The sequence below is a fragment of the Mustela erminea genome, chromosome 12 (genome assembly GCF_009829155.1).
Source record: "Mustela erminea isolate mMusErm1 chromosome 12, mMusErm1.Pri, whole genome shotgun sequence".
In the NCBI taxonomy this organism is placed as follows: domain Eukaryota; kingdom Metazoa; phylum Chordata; class Mammalia; order Carnivora; family Mustelidae; genus Mustela; species Mustela erminea.
The window spans coordinates 85706390-85722927 of record NC_045625.1 but is presented as its reverse complement, the minus strand read 5'-3'; the positions used below and the strand labels follow the sequence as shown (position 1 = coordinate 85722927).

General features: G+C 44.2%; 1 long non-coding RNA gene across 7 annotated transcripts; it reads left to right on the top strand.

Moving 5' to 3' along the window:
* Window positions 1-22: 22 nt before the first annotated feature.
* LOC116570213 lies at window positions 23-14087 on the top strand. 7 transcript variants are annotated; one of them, XR_004277335.1, is made up of 6 exons: window positions 23-64; window positions 1462-1648; window positions 3588-3757; window positions 10952-11166; window positions 12112-12199; window positions 13818-14087. It is a non-coding gene; the product is annotated as an uncharacterized LOC116570213 (long non-coding RNA). The 7 variants fall into 7 exon arrangements; XR_004277333.1 differs by having other exon boundaries at window positions 27-64; window positions 1300-1648; XR_004277336.1 differs by having other exon boundaries at window positions 30-64; window positions 1428-1648.
* Window positions 14088-16538: the final 2451 nt, after the last annotated feature.

The window sequence follows — 16538 nt, the reverse complement described above, 5'->3', positions numbered from 1 at the left end:
CTCGGCTCAGGTCATGATCCTGGGGTCCTGGGATTCAGCCCCGCGCCAAGCTCCCTGCTCAGCGGTAAGTCTGCTTCTCCCTCTGCCGCTCCCCTGACTTGGACTTGCTCACTCACATGTAAATAAATGAAATCTTTTTAAAAAGGTTTCCACCGGTAGAAAAGTAGATAAAAGATATCTCCAGGTAGAAGGAACATAAGAAAGGCACAAATGCCTTAGTTGTTGGCACACTCGTGGATGGGAATAGATCGGTGTAACCAGGATCAGATCCAATATCCATGGGAGGTATCGGTGGCTTGAAATATTCAGTCCTCGGCGATGGAGGCAAAGAACTCTATCTTATGTTCTGTCTCCTATTGTCTGGAGTGGCTTTTTGGAGAAATGCGTTAAGATAGATTCCGAGGTTGCATCTGGCTCTGAGACTGAGTAGGGCTCAGAAGATGGGACAACAGTATCAGCCACATATTTTCTCTTTTATACCCTCTATTTTTTTAAAGATTTTATTTATTTGACAGAGATCACAATTAGGCAGAGAGGCAGGCAAAGAGAGAGGGGGAAGCAGGCTCCCCGCTGAGCAGAGAGCCCGATGCGGGGCTCGATCCCAGGACCCTGGGATCTTTACCTGAGCCGAAAGCAGAGGCTTAACCCACTGAGCAAACCCAGCCGCCCTCTTTCATACCCTCTCTTAATTTGTCCTGCACTTGATTCTCGTTGGGCTATCTTTGACAAGGGGGTTTTGCTTCTGGTTGCCATCGGAACCCCGTTGGTGAACTGAGGCAGGATTGCTGGAACCTATGAACTGGTGAGAACCGGGTGAAATACAACCCAGTGTTCACCTCGGAGCTTCTGAATGAGTGATCCAGCCCAAGGAATGACTGATTAACTATTCATCTGGTTGTTTGGATGTCCATTTAAAAGCTGTGGGGCACAGGCATATTCTGTTTGGTTTTTTTTTTCCAGAAGAAAAAGAGATAAAGTAGAAATTAGATCCTAGTTCAGTATTTACCAAGGAAGTGCACATTATCAAAGCAAAGCACCCGATTATACATGTCATCTTTATTGGTGACTAGTTTTTCAATTTAGTAGTTTTTCAGAAACCAATCCAAATACTTTCCCATGCTTCTAAGGAATGTAAACATGTACTTACAGACTCTAAGTTGTAATTTGTGTGAAGCCTCTTTTTGTTGTTCGCGATTGTATTTATGCCTGATAATCTCATTGGGACACAATGTATATAGGCTTTTCATTAGTATCACTTAAAGATTTCATATCTCATTGGCATGTTCTTTTCAACTCTAGGACTTTCTTGGGGGCCACACCTTCGCATGCTAAAATCAGGATGTGTACATCGTAATATCTGAAAACCTCTCCTATAGCATTTCCCGTTCGTTCTAACTCTCACCTCTCACTCCTTCCCCTGCTACTAGTTACTAGTTCTGTGCGGTTTCTGGGCCATTTTAGAACTGCGGAAACAGGGAGAGGGCGCGCCCGACGGATGGAGAACCCTTAATGATGTTGCAAAAACGGGAGAATAAGAACGTGACAGCTAAGACAGAAGATGTGTCCCCCCTTCCTCTTTGTTTTGAACGCGGCTCTGGGAATGACTGACAGCTGGAAGTTTGACAGGACTCTCCCACCGTGTCTTAAGGTACTGGATAGATCTTTCATGTTCCCTCAAAGACCTCATTTCTAACATTTTAAAATTATTTTGGTTTAGTAAGATAATAAGGTAAATTGGTTATTGGTGCTGGAGCGAACAATTTTACTTCCACCTAGAGATTAAGTTCCAAAACTTACAATGTCCATCCACAGGGAATGGGAAAGGTTTTCCCGTTCAGCGCAGGCTTTGAGAATGGGGCCTAGTCCTCCAAGAGCATTCTCCTTGCTTTAAGTCTCCTGTTGGGCTCGGTCATCCCCATGGTGATGCTGATGGCAAGCTCTTAAACATTTCCTGCCCAATGATTTGGACCTTAAAATAGCAGTCATCCAGCCAACTTAAATCTTGTAGTTGCCACAGACAGGTAAGTTGTGGAAGGCTCAGCAAAGCACGAGAGATAGATACTAGGGGGTCAGACTACAGTTCAAGCCTCGGTATTACCAGCTTTTAGATTCGGGACCTGTCTGGTCACTCCACGGCTCTAAGCCTTAGTCACTGATTCAAGCCATGCGGAAAATAATCAGTGTCAATGAGGTGTACACATTTGGAACGTGTCAGCAGCAGCCTCGGTGCTGGGCATCCAGCACTAAACAGACTTCGCTCCGACTCCTAATGAATGCTGCTCAGGAGAATAGACAAGGAAGAATTGCCCGAGGGAGAGTCCAGGCTTGGCAATGGGGTACCCTGGGTAGGTGAACCTTTAGGAGAAAATCCTTCAAGGCTGAGACAGGAGTCGTTATGAGCGCCTACACTTTCTTCCCTGCAAAATGGGGACACACCTGCCTTGGGTTATAATGAGGAAATAGACATGAACATAACATCCCAAAGCTGTGCCCAACAGTTCGCTATTGGGTCAGAAAACATACCTTGAATAGTGACCATCCTCAGCAGTGGGGATTAAAAAATGAGTAGGGGGGGCTGTCCCCATCCTCCTGGGTCGCAGAGGCAGGTAGTCGAGGCCTGGCTCGCTGGGCTGCCCTATTCCTGCTCTCACCCCACGTGCCTGTTCACGTGTCTCAACATCACCTGCTTAGGGAGGCCAGGAACACTTCTCTCTAGTTCACTAGTGCACATTCACAGCTTAGCAGTTCCTAGTGGACCTTTGCTACTGGCCCTATGCCCTAGAGCAGGTGCAGCTCCCTTACCTGTCCATCTCCCGCTTGTCCAACTTTCAACAGCCAAACCCTGCACTTACCTGCCTGCTGGTCTTCTCTGGCTAGCACGGGCCACTCAGGCCACACCAGAGGGAGGGAGCCGCAGAGTGCGGGGGAACTAAGTCCTCCCCTCCGCCCCCGCCGTGGTTCCTCATCCTCTGTCCTCTGAGGAATGAGTTCTAGTTACCCCATGAAGAAAACTCGATTGATAATTTACCCTACAATGGCTGACTTGCCTTCTCTTACTTGCCCCACTTCCTTACCAGTGATTTCAGGGGACCCCCCCCCACCTTTTCCCAAATAAACCACTTCCATTGGGATCATTGCCTAAATGGCTATCCAGACTGAAATGTGCACGGAGCATCCAAATCCTTATCTTATATTTGAATGATCCTGCTGCCTGTAAAGTGCCCATCGCTCCTGATGGGAACCGAAAAGGTCATGTACACTTGCAGCCACCAGTGGGGACGTGACCTGTACTGTGCTAATTAGACACATCCAATCCGCTCCCTTAAATGGGAAGCCCGTTTCATGAAGGAGGAAATGCCCAGACTGGATTCTGGGGACAGACAGTAGTGGAGACAATGATGTGAGTGGGAGTTTTTAGCATCCATTGGTGGCACACGTGGTGCCTCCCTCCCCGCTACGGTCCCTGCCCCCCCCCCCCCCCCCCACCATGCGTAGAGCACGGCTTCATTGAGCAGTTCCCTGGGATGTTTCTGAGCACTGCTCTTTCCCTTGTATTCTCAGAACCTCTCCTCCTTTTGTCCTTTCAGAAATTCTTTGATCTCTCCGGTATCTTTTATGACAAAGGCCCTTCCTGCCAACATGTCAGGTTTGTTCCAGAAGATAAAGCCAGGAACACAGTCCTCTACGTCTTGCCAGCAGATGGGATTTAGTACAGCAGGGACGCAGAAAGCTGGAAAGCCGAGCAGGGAGCAATGAGGTAACCCACAGATCACTGACCCCTGGAGGCGGTCGTCACCGCTGGGGCTGGAGGGACCGTGGATGGGGGGGTGGGCACCGTCTGGCAGGAGCTAGAACCACACGGAGGGGGCTGCCGGGCGAGGTCACCGAACCACACGGAGGGGGCTGCCGGGCGAGGTCACCGGTTGGGGTCCAGGACCCGAAGCTCCATAGGAAAGTGGGGCAGACAGAATGGAAAAAGCATCTGGTTTTTCTTCCTTTCTCTCCTTCCAGTTTTACACCATTCCACCCAAAAGTTGAAAGTAACCAGACGCTAGAGGGCAAGGGAGCCTAGAATACAGAACAGAACAGGGAAAGAGCCAGAACTGGACCAGAATGCCAACAGGCAGCTGACTTGCACAAGTAACGGGAGCGCCCCTACTTTTTGGCTGAATGAACAATGAGAAAAACCAAGGAGAGGGCTGGGACCAGAACCCCGTGTTACACCGACTCTTAAAGGATGGGGGAATGAGACGATCACCTCTAAAGAGAAGCAGCAGTCAGAGAGCTAGGAGGAAAGTGAGGCAGGAATAGTGTCCCAGATGCCACAGCTCCGAAGCCATCCTATCTGCCAGACTCCTAACTGGATTTCCACCAAACAGACCTCTGAATTATTCATTGAGTCTAGACAGGAGACTCAGAGTGCTTATCCGTGAGCTTTGGGTATCATTGTTTCTAATCCAGGCTATTCCCTGGGTAACTGGAGTTATTAAGTGAGGATAACAGTGCCTGCCAACTTTCACTGGGCAAGGTGAGAAGCAATGCATAATGGAGATTTTTAAATACTTGGCAAGATAGAGAAACATGTCGCAGCAGGAACCTTAATTGATAAAGTAGAGACAAGTGCATTCACTCACACAGTTGGAAATGACGGGACTGTCTTACATGACTTCCGTGAATCGATGGATTGCAACATCCTTGTTAGCAGCAGTTGCAGAAGAGAAAACAAAGCTCTGTGCTTGGGATTTATGAGAAGGAACGTGGTCTAACAGAAAGAGCATCCATTTCAGATTCAGGAGAACCTCATTCTAATCTCACCTTCACTGCTCGTTAGCCTTGTGATCTGAGACATATTTTCAACTAAGCTTCAGTCTCTTCATGTTTAAAATTGCCTCTGTGCTGGGCATTGTGCTGGAATACTAACCTGCCCACATGATGGCCACTTCCTAAATATTTGTTCCCATACTCAATCTCCTTTTCTTTTTTACCTTAGCACTAGCGCAGGAATGGAAAGGTAAGAAAGTAAACTAAAATTCTTTCTACAAAAAATGGCTGTAATGAATCGGGTTTATGGGGAAAGGCTTAAAGGAATTAAAAAACCGAATCTCAGCCCTCCTGCTTATTGTTGAAAGCACCAAAATCCATGGTATTATTTATCCAAGGCCACTGACTCAGAACTTCAGATGGTCTTAAAAAAAATTATCCGTCTGGATTTTGCTTCTTAAAAAAAATCGTCATCTCACATGGCTGCTGTAAAATGTGTGTTCACATATTTTGAGTGGGATTTCATTTTTAGGGGGTGCCTTGGTATGTCTGTGACCTAAGCAAGGGGTTCTCAAGGGTTTATCACATGGCTTCTTCTTGACACAGCTGGAAATAGATTGCCTCACGGCCCATCACAAAGAAGCAGGGCCTCTGCTATGGGCCAGCAGCACCAAGAAGTGTTGCCAAGATACAGTACAAAACACCAGACCCCCAGGTCTCCCTCTGGGGTTCTGGAACAGCGGTCTTTGGCTCAGCTGTGGAAATTTCAGTTTGTTCATTGAAATCCAAACACACCTGTCCCCTGGACAGGAAGAGGCCTAATAAAGGGACTTCCTCCTTGCTGGCTAATCTTGGTGTTTTACTCAGCCCTTAAAGGCAGTGTGGGGGCTGAGTACCACAACGCAGCCCAGCCGGGGATGGAAGCAAGCCCCAGAGATGGTCACTGAGATTGGAAAGTACCAGCCAGCATAGATACTTAGGGGCCACAATGAGGGCACTCAGAGCTTGCCTTACCTGTGAAACATCAGATGGAACTCAGACAAAATCAGGTCGCCTTTAAATTCCATCCTTGTGTGGACAACCTGTATGCCTTCTCTCTCATTCTGCAGCCTGGTCTTTGGCACAATGCCTTTGATCTATTTAATTTCAGAACATGACAGGGATGTTTATCCCTATGTCAGTCATAGGCCTTTAAATCTCATACTTGTCATGACTTTTAGAAAATAGGATTTCTAACCAAAATTTATTATTATTAAAGGAATGGCTGTAGTATCAAGCCAAACTTAACCCATGTCCTGGGTGGTGGACATCAAAAAGAAAGGTTCTCCCCCATTATTTTTTTAAGGCTAAGTTGCCCCAGCAGGCCCCTTTCCAGATAGAAAAAAAAAAGTTTTTCCAGGGTAAGGAAAACTCATGTCCTGGGACTGTGGAATGAAATGCTCACAGAGGATAGCTTTTCTCTTGGATTGTTCCCCAGCCATGCAAACTCAGTGTATAGGCCCACGGAACCTAACCTTGAGGCCCCTGTCAGAAGTCAGAGCTCTGGAATGACTATAAAAGCACCTGATGCTCCGTTGCCTTTTAAAATTTTTTTTAGTGTGCCCGGCTAGCTCAGTCGGTAGAGCATGAGACTCTTAAATTTTTTTTTAAAACTTTATTCATTATTTGTCACCACTGGCCATAGTTAACCATATCCTGTTTTTCAAGGAGTCATGTAAACATATTTAGCCCTTCATTTTAAAATTTATTTCCATATTCTAAATAGAATGCTACCTCTGCTTATGTTCTGTTATGGTAGATAATGTCTCCTCTATTTACCGTCCTTCTGATTTGTCACATGACAATTGCAACATCTGTATCATCTGACAGGGGAGTGGTCACTTTGGAGCCAAGGAGCCTATTACCATGTTTCCCTTCTTGTCCAGTTATTATTTTCCCTAGAGCTGAGAATTTGGCCATTTTTTAAAAAAATGCCTAGATTTCTCCATACGTGCTAAGTCTTTCCAGTGCCTCCAATAGCGTAATACTCAAAAGCATTGTTTTTTTTTTGTTTTCAGTCCATTAAGTATAATAACTGACTTAATTTTCACAGGGGCTCGGTGAGGTAGGTACCTTATGGATCCATTTCATCACGGGGAAGTGTGCAGCACAGAGGGTAACTGACTAGCCTGGTGAGACCCTCCATGGCAGGCAGGACTGGTAGCGGGACTGTTGCGCCTCCTGCAGCCCCCCTCCCAAGCTCAAGAAACACCACCCTTGGTGTAACTTTCTACACCGGAAAATCCACCAGGTAGTCAGTTGGAAACATTTTGGAAGGCTCTCTCTGCTGTGCATCCTGTCACCTGGGTTCACCTGGCTCGCGTGCTGTCCACCCCTCCACCCACTGGTCCTACTCATCCAGGGAATTTCCTTCTCTCTCTCCTGGATGGATTCCTGGTTTTCTGGGTAGCATTCCTTCTTTCTTGGTTTACCTTAGAGCTTTGAGGGGAGCCATCCTTTAGAAGGCTTCTCCGACTTTTTAGGTCTTAAAAAAAAAAAAAAAAAAAAGTTTGCATTCTGCCTAGAGAGCCCTGGGTACACTGTTCACAGCCTTTCTTACTCTCAATCCTTTAGATGTGACCCGTATTTTTTCTGTTATTGAAACTTAAAATGATGGTGGGTCTTCTCCTGTGCACTGTGCTGGGTGCTCCGCTGTCCTTCGGGTCCAGAAAATATCCTTGTCCAGAAAAGTTCCTTGACTTTTCTCTTCCAAACCCTATTGGTTGGATGTTGGGCCCCCTGGTTTGGCCTTCTGGTTTCCTCTATTTTTTCTGACTTTTTTACGTAATTTTAGCTCTCCTATTTAAATTTCTAAGAACGCTTTCTTATCTTAATAATAATCTCAGCCTACTAACCTCCTGACCTTGTTTGGGGAATAACTAACTTACCTCTGTGAGGTCCTTAAATACAGCCTAATTAGACTTTCCTTCTGAGTTTCCTCTCTTCCTTTCTTGTTTTGAGGTCCCTTGCTTTTATGTTGGAGGCTTTCTTCAAATGTCAAGTAATTCTCAGCTTTCTCTTAAGATTTTAACAGTCAAACACATAAATGCTGACTGCAAGGTCTGTGTAGTTGGACATGGCTTGCCAACTGCCCAGTAATTGGATAAAGATTTTTTTCCTTTGTGGACATTATATTGAATTTCAGTGTTAGATGTGGGGGTTCCTAAAACCCATCCTGCTGTTTCTGCAACGTGGACTCTATATCCCTGCCCAGTCGCTTAGCCACTGTGTCTTCTCCTTTTCTGGCCCCACAGCTAAATTCTTATACATGTTAATGGAGAGCAGTTTGGTTCCTGCTGACCCTTGTCCTCAGGGCTCTCCTCTTTCTACCCCTAACCAGCATCACAGTGTTCCTAAATGAAGATAGTTCTAGCAAAAAGAATTACTGTTCAATCTGTGCCACAAACCCAAACATCAACTATGGAGTGGAAAACTCTAATACTTCTGTGATAGCTACAGATAAACTCGACTTCTGGACTGATGCCAACTTACATGTAATTCTTGTTTCCTTACAACGTGTAATTATTGCATTTAGATCCATTCCACTTAAGATTATTACATTTATCTTGAAGTACATTAATCTCCTTGTTGCAGTGACTCTGCTAAGACTGCGTGTTTATTTATCTTCCTGATGAGCGTGCTTCAGATTTTCTATGTATGAGAAGTCCTGTCTATCGACTTTTGATGGAATTCTCTAGACATCTTGGCAAACTTATTGTTAAGGGCTCCTTCCCAAGCCCTTAAGTGCTATAGAAACACAATGGCTGTGGATATACCTGGACCTTATCCATGATTTCCTTTACATGGAATCCAACTCTTGATTTCCTGGCCTTACACTGGGTTGTTTCCTGCTTCTTGAAGCTTCCCTAGATGCTGCTTCCTTCTCTGGTCCCTGTACTCAACTTGACCTCTGATGGAAGACTGCTTTGGGATCCTGAATTCCCCCCTTCTCTTCTCTACCAAGTCTCTCCAGGGGATGCCATCCAGCCCAGAGTTTTGTGCTCATCACTCCCAGATTCTTACCACTCACTGTGTTATATCCCTCGGACCCCAACTCTAGTTTCCGGCTTAACAGTGTCACATGTTTGGCATGACCAGTACCGAACTTTTGAGGTAATGTCATCGGCACACACACTAACTATCCCTTATACACCTCTGTCTTCCCATTTTGGAAAATGATGCCAACACCCAACCAGTTGTTCAAGCCACAAATCTGACAATTATCCTCGATTCTTCTCTTTCACTCAACTCACAAAAGCCATTTATCTGCACAGTATTGCTCCTACTCCAGCAAACACCTTGAATCTGTCCACTTCTTTGCATTTCTAGGACTCTCGCCTTAGACAACTACACAGGCTTGGACTACTACACAGGCTTCTTACCTGGTATTTTTGTGTCCAGTCTTGCCCATAACAATGATAGTAAGCTTTTTCTCAGATCATAAATTGGTTTAAAATCTTCCAAAATCTCTGTGTCTAAATCACCGTCCATCCTCTTGCTGGTTTCTCACAACCCCAAGCACATTCCCTCTCTGGAGTCTTTATACTAGCTCTTCTGCCTAGAATGAGTTCTGGCCATTCGTATATGGCTTAGTCTTCCTTGCGTTCTCATCCAAAATGTTACCTCCTCAGAGCATCTATCCCCAGCCTCCCCCCCAACCTTGGGGACCCAATCATCATCTTTCCCCTCAGCCTATTTTAATTCTGTGGATAACACTTACCACTATCTGGTATATTTTTATGTGTTTATTGTCTTTTCATTGCGCCCGCCAGAATGTAAATTCCTTAAGAGCAATGACCTTATCGCTCAACTTAGGTGGATTAAAGGAACTTTAGAAGTGAGAAAACCAGAGAGAAAGGCAACTTGCCAGAGATCATGTAGATAACAGGCTATCTGACCTATCGCTTCAAATGTGTTCATTGTCTTAATGACCCCTACTACAGCCCATAGCTACTATTTTTAATTGTACTGTTGGTTCCACCACTTTGAGCAGTTTATTTTCTTATTCTAGGGTTTTACCTTGTCAGCATTATCCCACTTGAGGCTTCTGTGACCAGAAGCCAACGATGTGTTCTGTCATTGGTCATATTTATCCTGAGGCAGTTACAAGCTTGGTTTATCAACTTTGAGAACTTTCTTTTTGGCCCTTCTTTCCTGTTGACCCACTAGAAACCCACCTTCTTGCCAAACCGCATACTTAATAGTGTTCATGCATAGGATGAAATTGTAAATCCACAGGGTGATTATGGTTTGGTGGAAAGAGCTTTGTCTGGGGAAACTGGGCTTTTCATCGGTTTCTGTTAACCAGGAGCTATCTGCTCTTAAGGGAGCCATTCACACTCCCACTTCAATTTCGTTGCCTGTCCAGCTGTGCCATGAGCAGAGGAACATTAGAACAAGCACCATTCTCACTGTCTCCCTCCCATCTGTTTGGAATAATACATAGGAACATGCACTTCCCAGGGATTAAGTGAATTCATAAATAATCCAGTTAGTTGGATTAAATGAACTCATGAATATAAAAATATTTTGCTGAGTATAAGATGTACTACAGATGTGGGGGATTAAATGTAAGGGACTGCTCGCAGGAATCCGTTCCTAATGCATTCAGTATATGGCCCTCAGTAAGCATGAATGTTTCAAGTCCCCCTTAGAAGCCAGACTTTCAGAACAACTGTCTTCCTATCCCGTGCACTTTTGAATAATGCTTTTTCTTAATGAAAGTGTTGTATACACAGTAACCAGTCCAGGTGGTAGAAAATGAAAACTGAAAGTTCGCTCTCACCTCAAACCCAGGTATAATGCCCAGACCCAAACAGGTATACTTAACCTTATAATAGCTCAGAACTTGACAATGAGTCTGCCATTGTTACAAGCTCTTCACAGATGAACTCCGTTGGACACTCTCAACAACCCTATGGCTCAGGGATTCCTGTGACCCTGGTTGTATGTATGAGCAAACTGAGTCACAGCGTCAAGAAGCTGTTTGCACAGGGTCACACAGCCACACACAGTCACGGGCGCTCACACAGCCTGGCTTCCAAGTTCATACTCCGAGGCACCTTTCCAAACAAGTATATGGAATACCTATGGTACATTCCATTGTATAATGTATCCTGCTAAGATCTTTACAATCTCCTAAATTTTTCAGTGTTCAAAATGAAGTATAAAACATAGGAAACTTGGGCCACCCTGGACAACCTAGTGCTCTGGTGTTTGTCTACAGCTTACATTTCTGTCAGTGGAAAGCGGAAATAAAGGACGTGTATGCTGGATGTCTCGGGCGATAACCATCAGGCTGCCGTCCACGCTGAAGAGCAATGATCACCGGGGGTCTGCAGACCCCCAGAGTCACGGCGAGGACATGTGAGTTTTATGTGCCTCTGTTTTTTTCTCTAATTACTTTTTAAATCTGAGTGCTCTGCTGTTTGACAAGGGATTTTACCACGCAGTAAACACAACTCTCTGGGAAAAGCTTCTCCTATTCCTGTGGGCTGATGTCTCTGCTCCTGGGCAGGGGGGTGAGCGGGCATCGGCGACCTCTCTGCTTCTGCTGCCTAGTACCCTGAGGCTCTGGAAAAATTACTGTGAGGCTATTCACCTTAGCTCAGCCTGAGATCTACTCTGACGGATTTATTGGCTCTTAAACCTTTACTCAAGCAGAACCTCTAAACCAATATACGGTTTCACTCACTTGCACTCCAGGGAGAGAGAGTGTGGCGAGAAGGGGGAGCAAAGTCCACCCCTCCCTGACCCCCTTGCAAACTTCTTAGGAAATGGAATTCATCATTTCTTTCCAGTTTGGGTTCCTTTTTTTAACCAGAGTTTTTCTCAGTCCATTGGTATGTGGAAATTCATTGGTGAAAGGAAGAGTAGTAAGATCATTCAGTCAACCACCACCATTAGCTGTTTTTAAAGGAAAGCATTTAATGAGAAACTTGCAGTCTTCCCCAGCTTTTGTAGGAATGGAGGATGGAGGAAATGGCAACCATTGAAACACGAGAGAATTTAGAGCGTAAAGGAAGACCATGGAAGGAAGATCACCAGTAGTGCTATCCATCCCTATTTTCCTACTAAAGCTTAGAGAGGATTTAAATGACTCAGCCCAATTTACTCAGAAAGGGGTGAAGCCATAGTTCCAACTCTGGTTCCTGCTTCCAAGTCCTATATCCTCTACTGCACTCGTTGGTGGTCTCCAAACCAAATGCTTTCCAATTCCATGTACTAAACACTGCTTTCCTAACTTCTGTGTGCTACAGACACAAGAGCATGCTGGGTGAAATCTAATGGAACTGTTTTACATATTGGCAGGAAAGGAAGGGAAGGAGAGAGAGACCAAGAAAGGGAGACACAGATCTCTTATGTGCTAAAAACAAAGAAGAACCTCATAACCGATGTGGTAAGTACAGAGGTCGAGGCCGGAAGAGAGGCTGTAAGACATGACCACAGAACCTAACAGCTATGGGCTGGGGTTTTTTACACATGGCCCTTGGGCATAAGGAAAGTAAAGAGTTGGAACTGAAATTGACACATAAAGCTACAACCAAGAAGACCTGCCCCCACTCCATTAAGGGACCAGAAAGTATTGTTCACTTACTAAAGCTACTGGCAAATTTCTCACTGATCAGATATCTGGGTGGGGAAAATTTCCCACAATAAATGGCAATTTAAAAGATCTCTTCTATGCATAGGTGTAGCATGCAAATTTTAGACCCTCCTCAAGCAGGGGCACCCCAAATGAAGATACTAATGTAGAGACCCTAAATATTTCTCACCAGTAAAACTCCTAGATGTCACCGAAGAATCAAATGTAAGACTTCTCTGAAGGATTACTGCCACTTCTTAAAGTACCCAAGCATTCCACAGGGAGGCTATATCCTAACTGAAAAAATGCTCACCAAGACCAAATCAAGGAAGTGGTCCACAAAACGGGAGAATCGACAGCTACATGTGGGAAGAACAGCACCACAAGAATATGAGATAACCTAAGAGTCTAAAGCTAACTATAAATTTAAGTACATTTATAATCATGAAGGAGATAAAGGGAGAAATAAAAAGCCCTCCTGGAAAAAAAAAAAACAAACAAGAAAAGAATTGGCAGTTATGACAATCCAGTAGAACAATTCAAAATGAAACACTGTGAATAACATTCAGCAATGACCACCTTTGAGGGTGGTAGGCACAGTTAAAGAGAAAAGTGATGATATGGAAGATACATCTGAGGAAATTACCCAGAGTGTGGCAGAGAAAGACAAACAACTATGAAATCAAAATGACAGGTTTAGAGATATAAAGGATTAAAGTAGAAGTTTGAATTTAGCTTCTGAAATAGGATTTCAGAAACAAAAGTGCAAACAGGGCAATGCTTTCCATGAAACAGCTATGAATTGTTCAGAAGTAAGAAAAGTCCTGAGACCTCACACAGAAGCAGCCCACTGAATCTGGCACATAATCTGGTAGATTCCTCGTAGGAAAAGCAGAACACTGAAGCAAACACTAACTGAAGAGCCAGTAGAGACAACAGATAACACAGAACAGAATAATCATTAGAGTAGGGGACACATCGGCAAATGGAGACCAGAAAACTAATCTGTCTGAGCATCAGAATCCCCTGAGAAGTACATGAAAATAGTCTTTTGGTTTTACCCAGATGCTTCGGCTGGTGGTCAAGAGTGAGTATGTGTTAAACAAAACAAAACACCAAGATTTCTGGAATGATCAAGTAGATTTAAAACCCTCTTATTCCTGAGCACCAAATACCTACACTCGTATGTATACATTCACATTTTCACTACAGTGATCTCAGGTGTGTGTTAGTGAAATTTTCCCCACCCCTAAAAACCATGGAGACATTTGATCCAAAACCAAGGATAATTTCTAAAAATTTTCCCCCCAATCTCTTGGAGTTTCATGCTAAATGGTGCCAGAAGATGATCTCCAAAGAACAAGGCAAGGGAGTTAACACAAGCATCTCTGACCTCACGATTCCTCAACGTTCCTACTTCTGTTTCCTCTAGTATATGTATGTCTGAGCATCAGAGGACACGGCATTCAGCCTCAGACCTCCAGAATCCTGGGTGCATGTTTGAGAAGGATAAATAGCCTGCATTTGAGAGCATGTGGTGAGACATGATTCCTAGCTTACTTTGTATTTCGTATTAAATGCAAAAAGACACCTTAATACACTAACAGCAGAAATTCAGTCTATTTTGCCTTTATGGACATCTGTTCTCAGACTACTGGTTGTTTACCTAACTGCTATAATAAAGGCTAATTTCTACATTAAAGTAATACTTGGTATCATTGGAATATTTTATAAGTAGCCCAACACAGAAAACGTGGAAGTTTCCAGAAGGGATGGAGGGCAGTGAGATTTTGCCGCATTGTTGTACACCCATGAAGTAATCTGTCTGCTCTTTGGCTTGGACTCCTTATACTGGGCTTTTCCCTTTTTGATAGAGAATGCTTCCATAAATAATAACATACCCACATGACAGAACTATGCCAGTAGAAAAATGAGGTTTTGAATGGATAGTTTACAAAAGGAAAAAAAAAAAGTACCACAAATACATAAATATTTAACTTCATTAGCAATAAAGAAAAAAATTTTTTAAGATGACAGTGCCTAATATTGGTGAAGTTATGGGCAAATGAGCACTGCTTTGCTCACTTACTTTCTAGATAGGTATTTGGTAATATGTAGCCAAAGTCTTAAAAATTTAGATTTTTTTTTTTTTGGCTCAGCAATTCCATGCAAAGAGTGTATATTCTTAAAAATTGCACAAGTGCAGCACTGTTTATATTTTAAAAAAATTTGGAAACAACTTAGGAGTCATTCCAATAAATTCTGGTGCTATTCAGTGGAATACAGTTAGGAAAGATATTCATAATACATAGGTAATAATTTAAAAGTTGTAAAATTGAAGTTAATATAAAGCAATAATTTTACTAAATTTAAATTACAGACAAGAGCACAGTGCCAAGACAGAGACCAAGAATTAAGAATGGGTGGTAGGAACTTGGGGATGTTTTTTCCTTTTTTACAGGGTATTTTCTGTAGGTTTTGCAATTAAATTTTATTTTTTTAGTAAAGGGCAAATTGTGGTCATCAAATTTTTAAGCAATCGGAGATAATGCCATGGATGGCAAAAATGAAGGGAACCTTCTGATTACAAGTCTATAGAAATGTGTGCGTGAAAGCAAGGGAGGCAGGGAGGAGGGAGTAAAAATCAACTGTGCTTTTCTTTGGTCAGTGGAATATGGGGCAAATGTTTTCTGCTTTTATGAATTTTTCCTATTTCCTAGTACAGTATCAATTTTATACTAGAAGGAAGGATTTTCCCATTATGTTTCATTCTGTACATCTCTCGTGCCACGTCAAGTACCCATTCAGAGTCCCAACACCGAATTTCTGGGCTCCATCCCGGCCACTGTATTCGCTAAGTTTGCATAAAATATAACTACTGAATTTATGATTTCAATCAGAGGAGCTAGGAGACTTTTCTAGACTCCTCTCCTGAGTCTGTCAGGAAGCCGGGCGAGATAGGGACTTGTCTGTCTCCACTCCGCATTCGGTCTGGGTCTGCAGAGGGGGCGGAGAGCAAGGAGACATTGGCACTGCTGTGGCGGACCCACACTGTACTGCTCTCGCTTTCTGGCGTGGATTCCTCACACATATGCTTTGCCTCCCCACTCTCAAGCAGAGGGCTCCTTGCCTACACCAGCCTGGGTGTCAGCAGGGGGCCTCCTGGCCCCAAAAGCTTTCCGTTTCAATTACTGTGTGTGGTTTCTGCACATTGAAACTTGGCACCCACACACAGCCCTCCCCCTGCACAACCTCCATGTTCCATTAGAAGCCATCGAGATTCTTGGTCTGGCTAGTGGCCAAAACCAGACTTCAAAAAATCACCTAGCTTCTGTTTGCTAAGATACCACACTCCCTTCCCCTTTTTAGCTTCCAGGCCCTTCTCCAGTCCTGTCTCCACACGGCCACCTGAATGAACTGATGTTGCCCCACCACGTCCCTAGAATCTTCTGCAGCTTCCCATCACATGCAGGAGAATGTATATATTCCATAGATGGAAAGCAAGGTCCTTGGTGCCCCCAACTTGTCTAGTTGGCCTTGACCTTCACCAAACATTTCTGACCTTCCTCTATTGCTCTAACACACCATCTCTGGACTTGACCTACTTCCACACTTGTCTCTGCTTTTCCACATGTGCTTCTCTTGCCTTCTCCACTTTGTCCCTCCTTTGATACCTTTTCATGCTTCCGGAGTCACTTTGAGTGCCATTCCCTTTGGGAAGGCTTCCTGACTCCCACCTCGCTGGTCTCCCCCTCGATCCCAGGTGCTCTGGCCCATGCCCCCTACCAACATCCTAGACTGCGTGCCAGTTCAGGTCTGTCCTTCACTGGATGGTGAGGTCCTTGCAAACAAGGACTGGGTTCTTCCGTGGTTTCATTCCAGTGTCTAGCCTCCATTCACACTTTCCAATGAAGGACCAACACTCAAATAAGCTCCCAGCACTTTCGCTCCTGGTATAATCCCAACACACAGAAGACATCCACAGGAGTGTTCACATCGGCATTAAATGAGTTAGTCCCAAACCGGAAAGAACCCAACAGCCTGTTCACCACAGAAGTTGGTCAATGACCGCGTTTTCAATACACAAATCCTATGCAGCTATGAGAAGGAATGAATGAAGTTTGTGAATGAAGCCACAAAACATGTTGAGTGT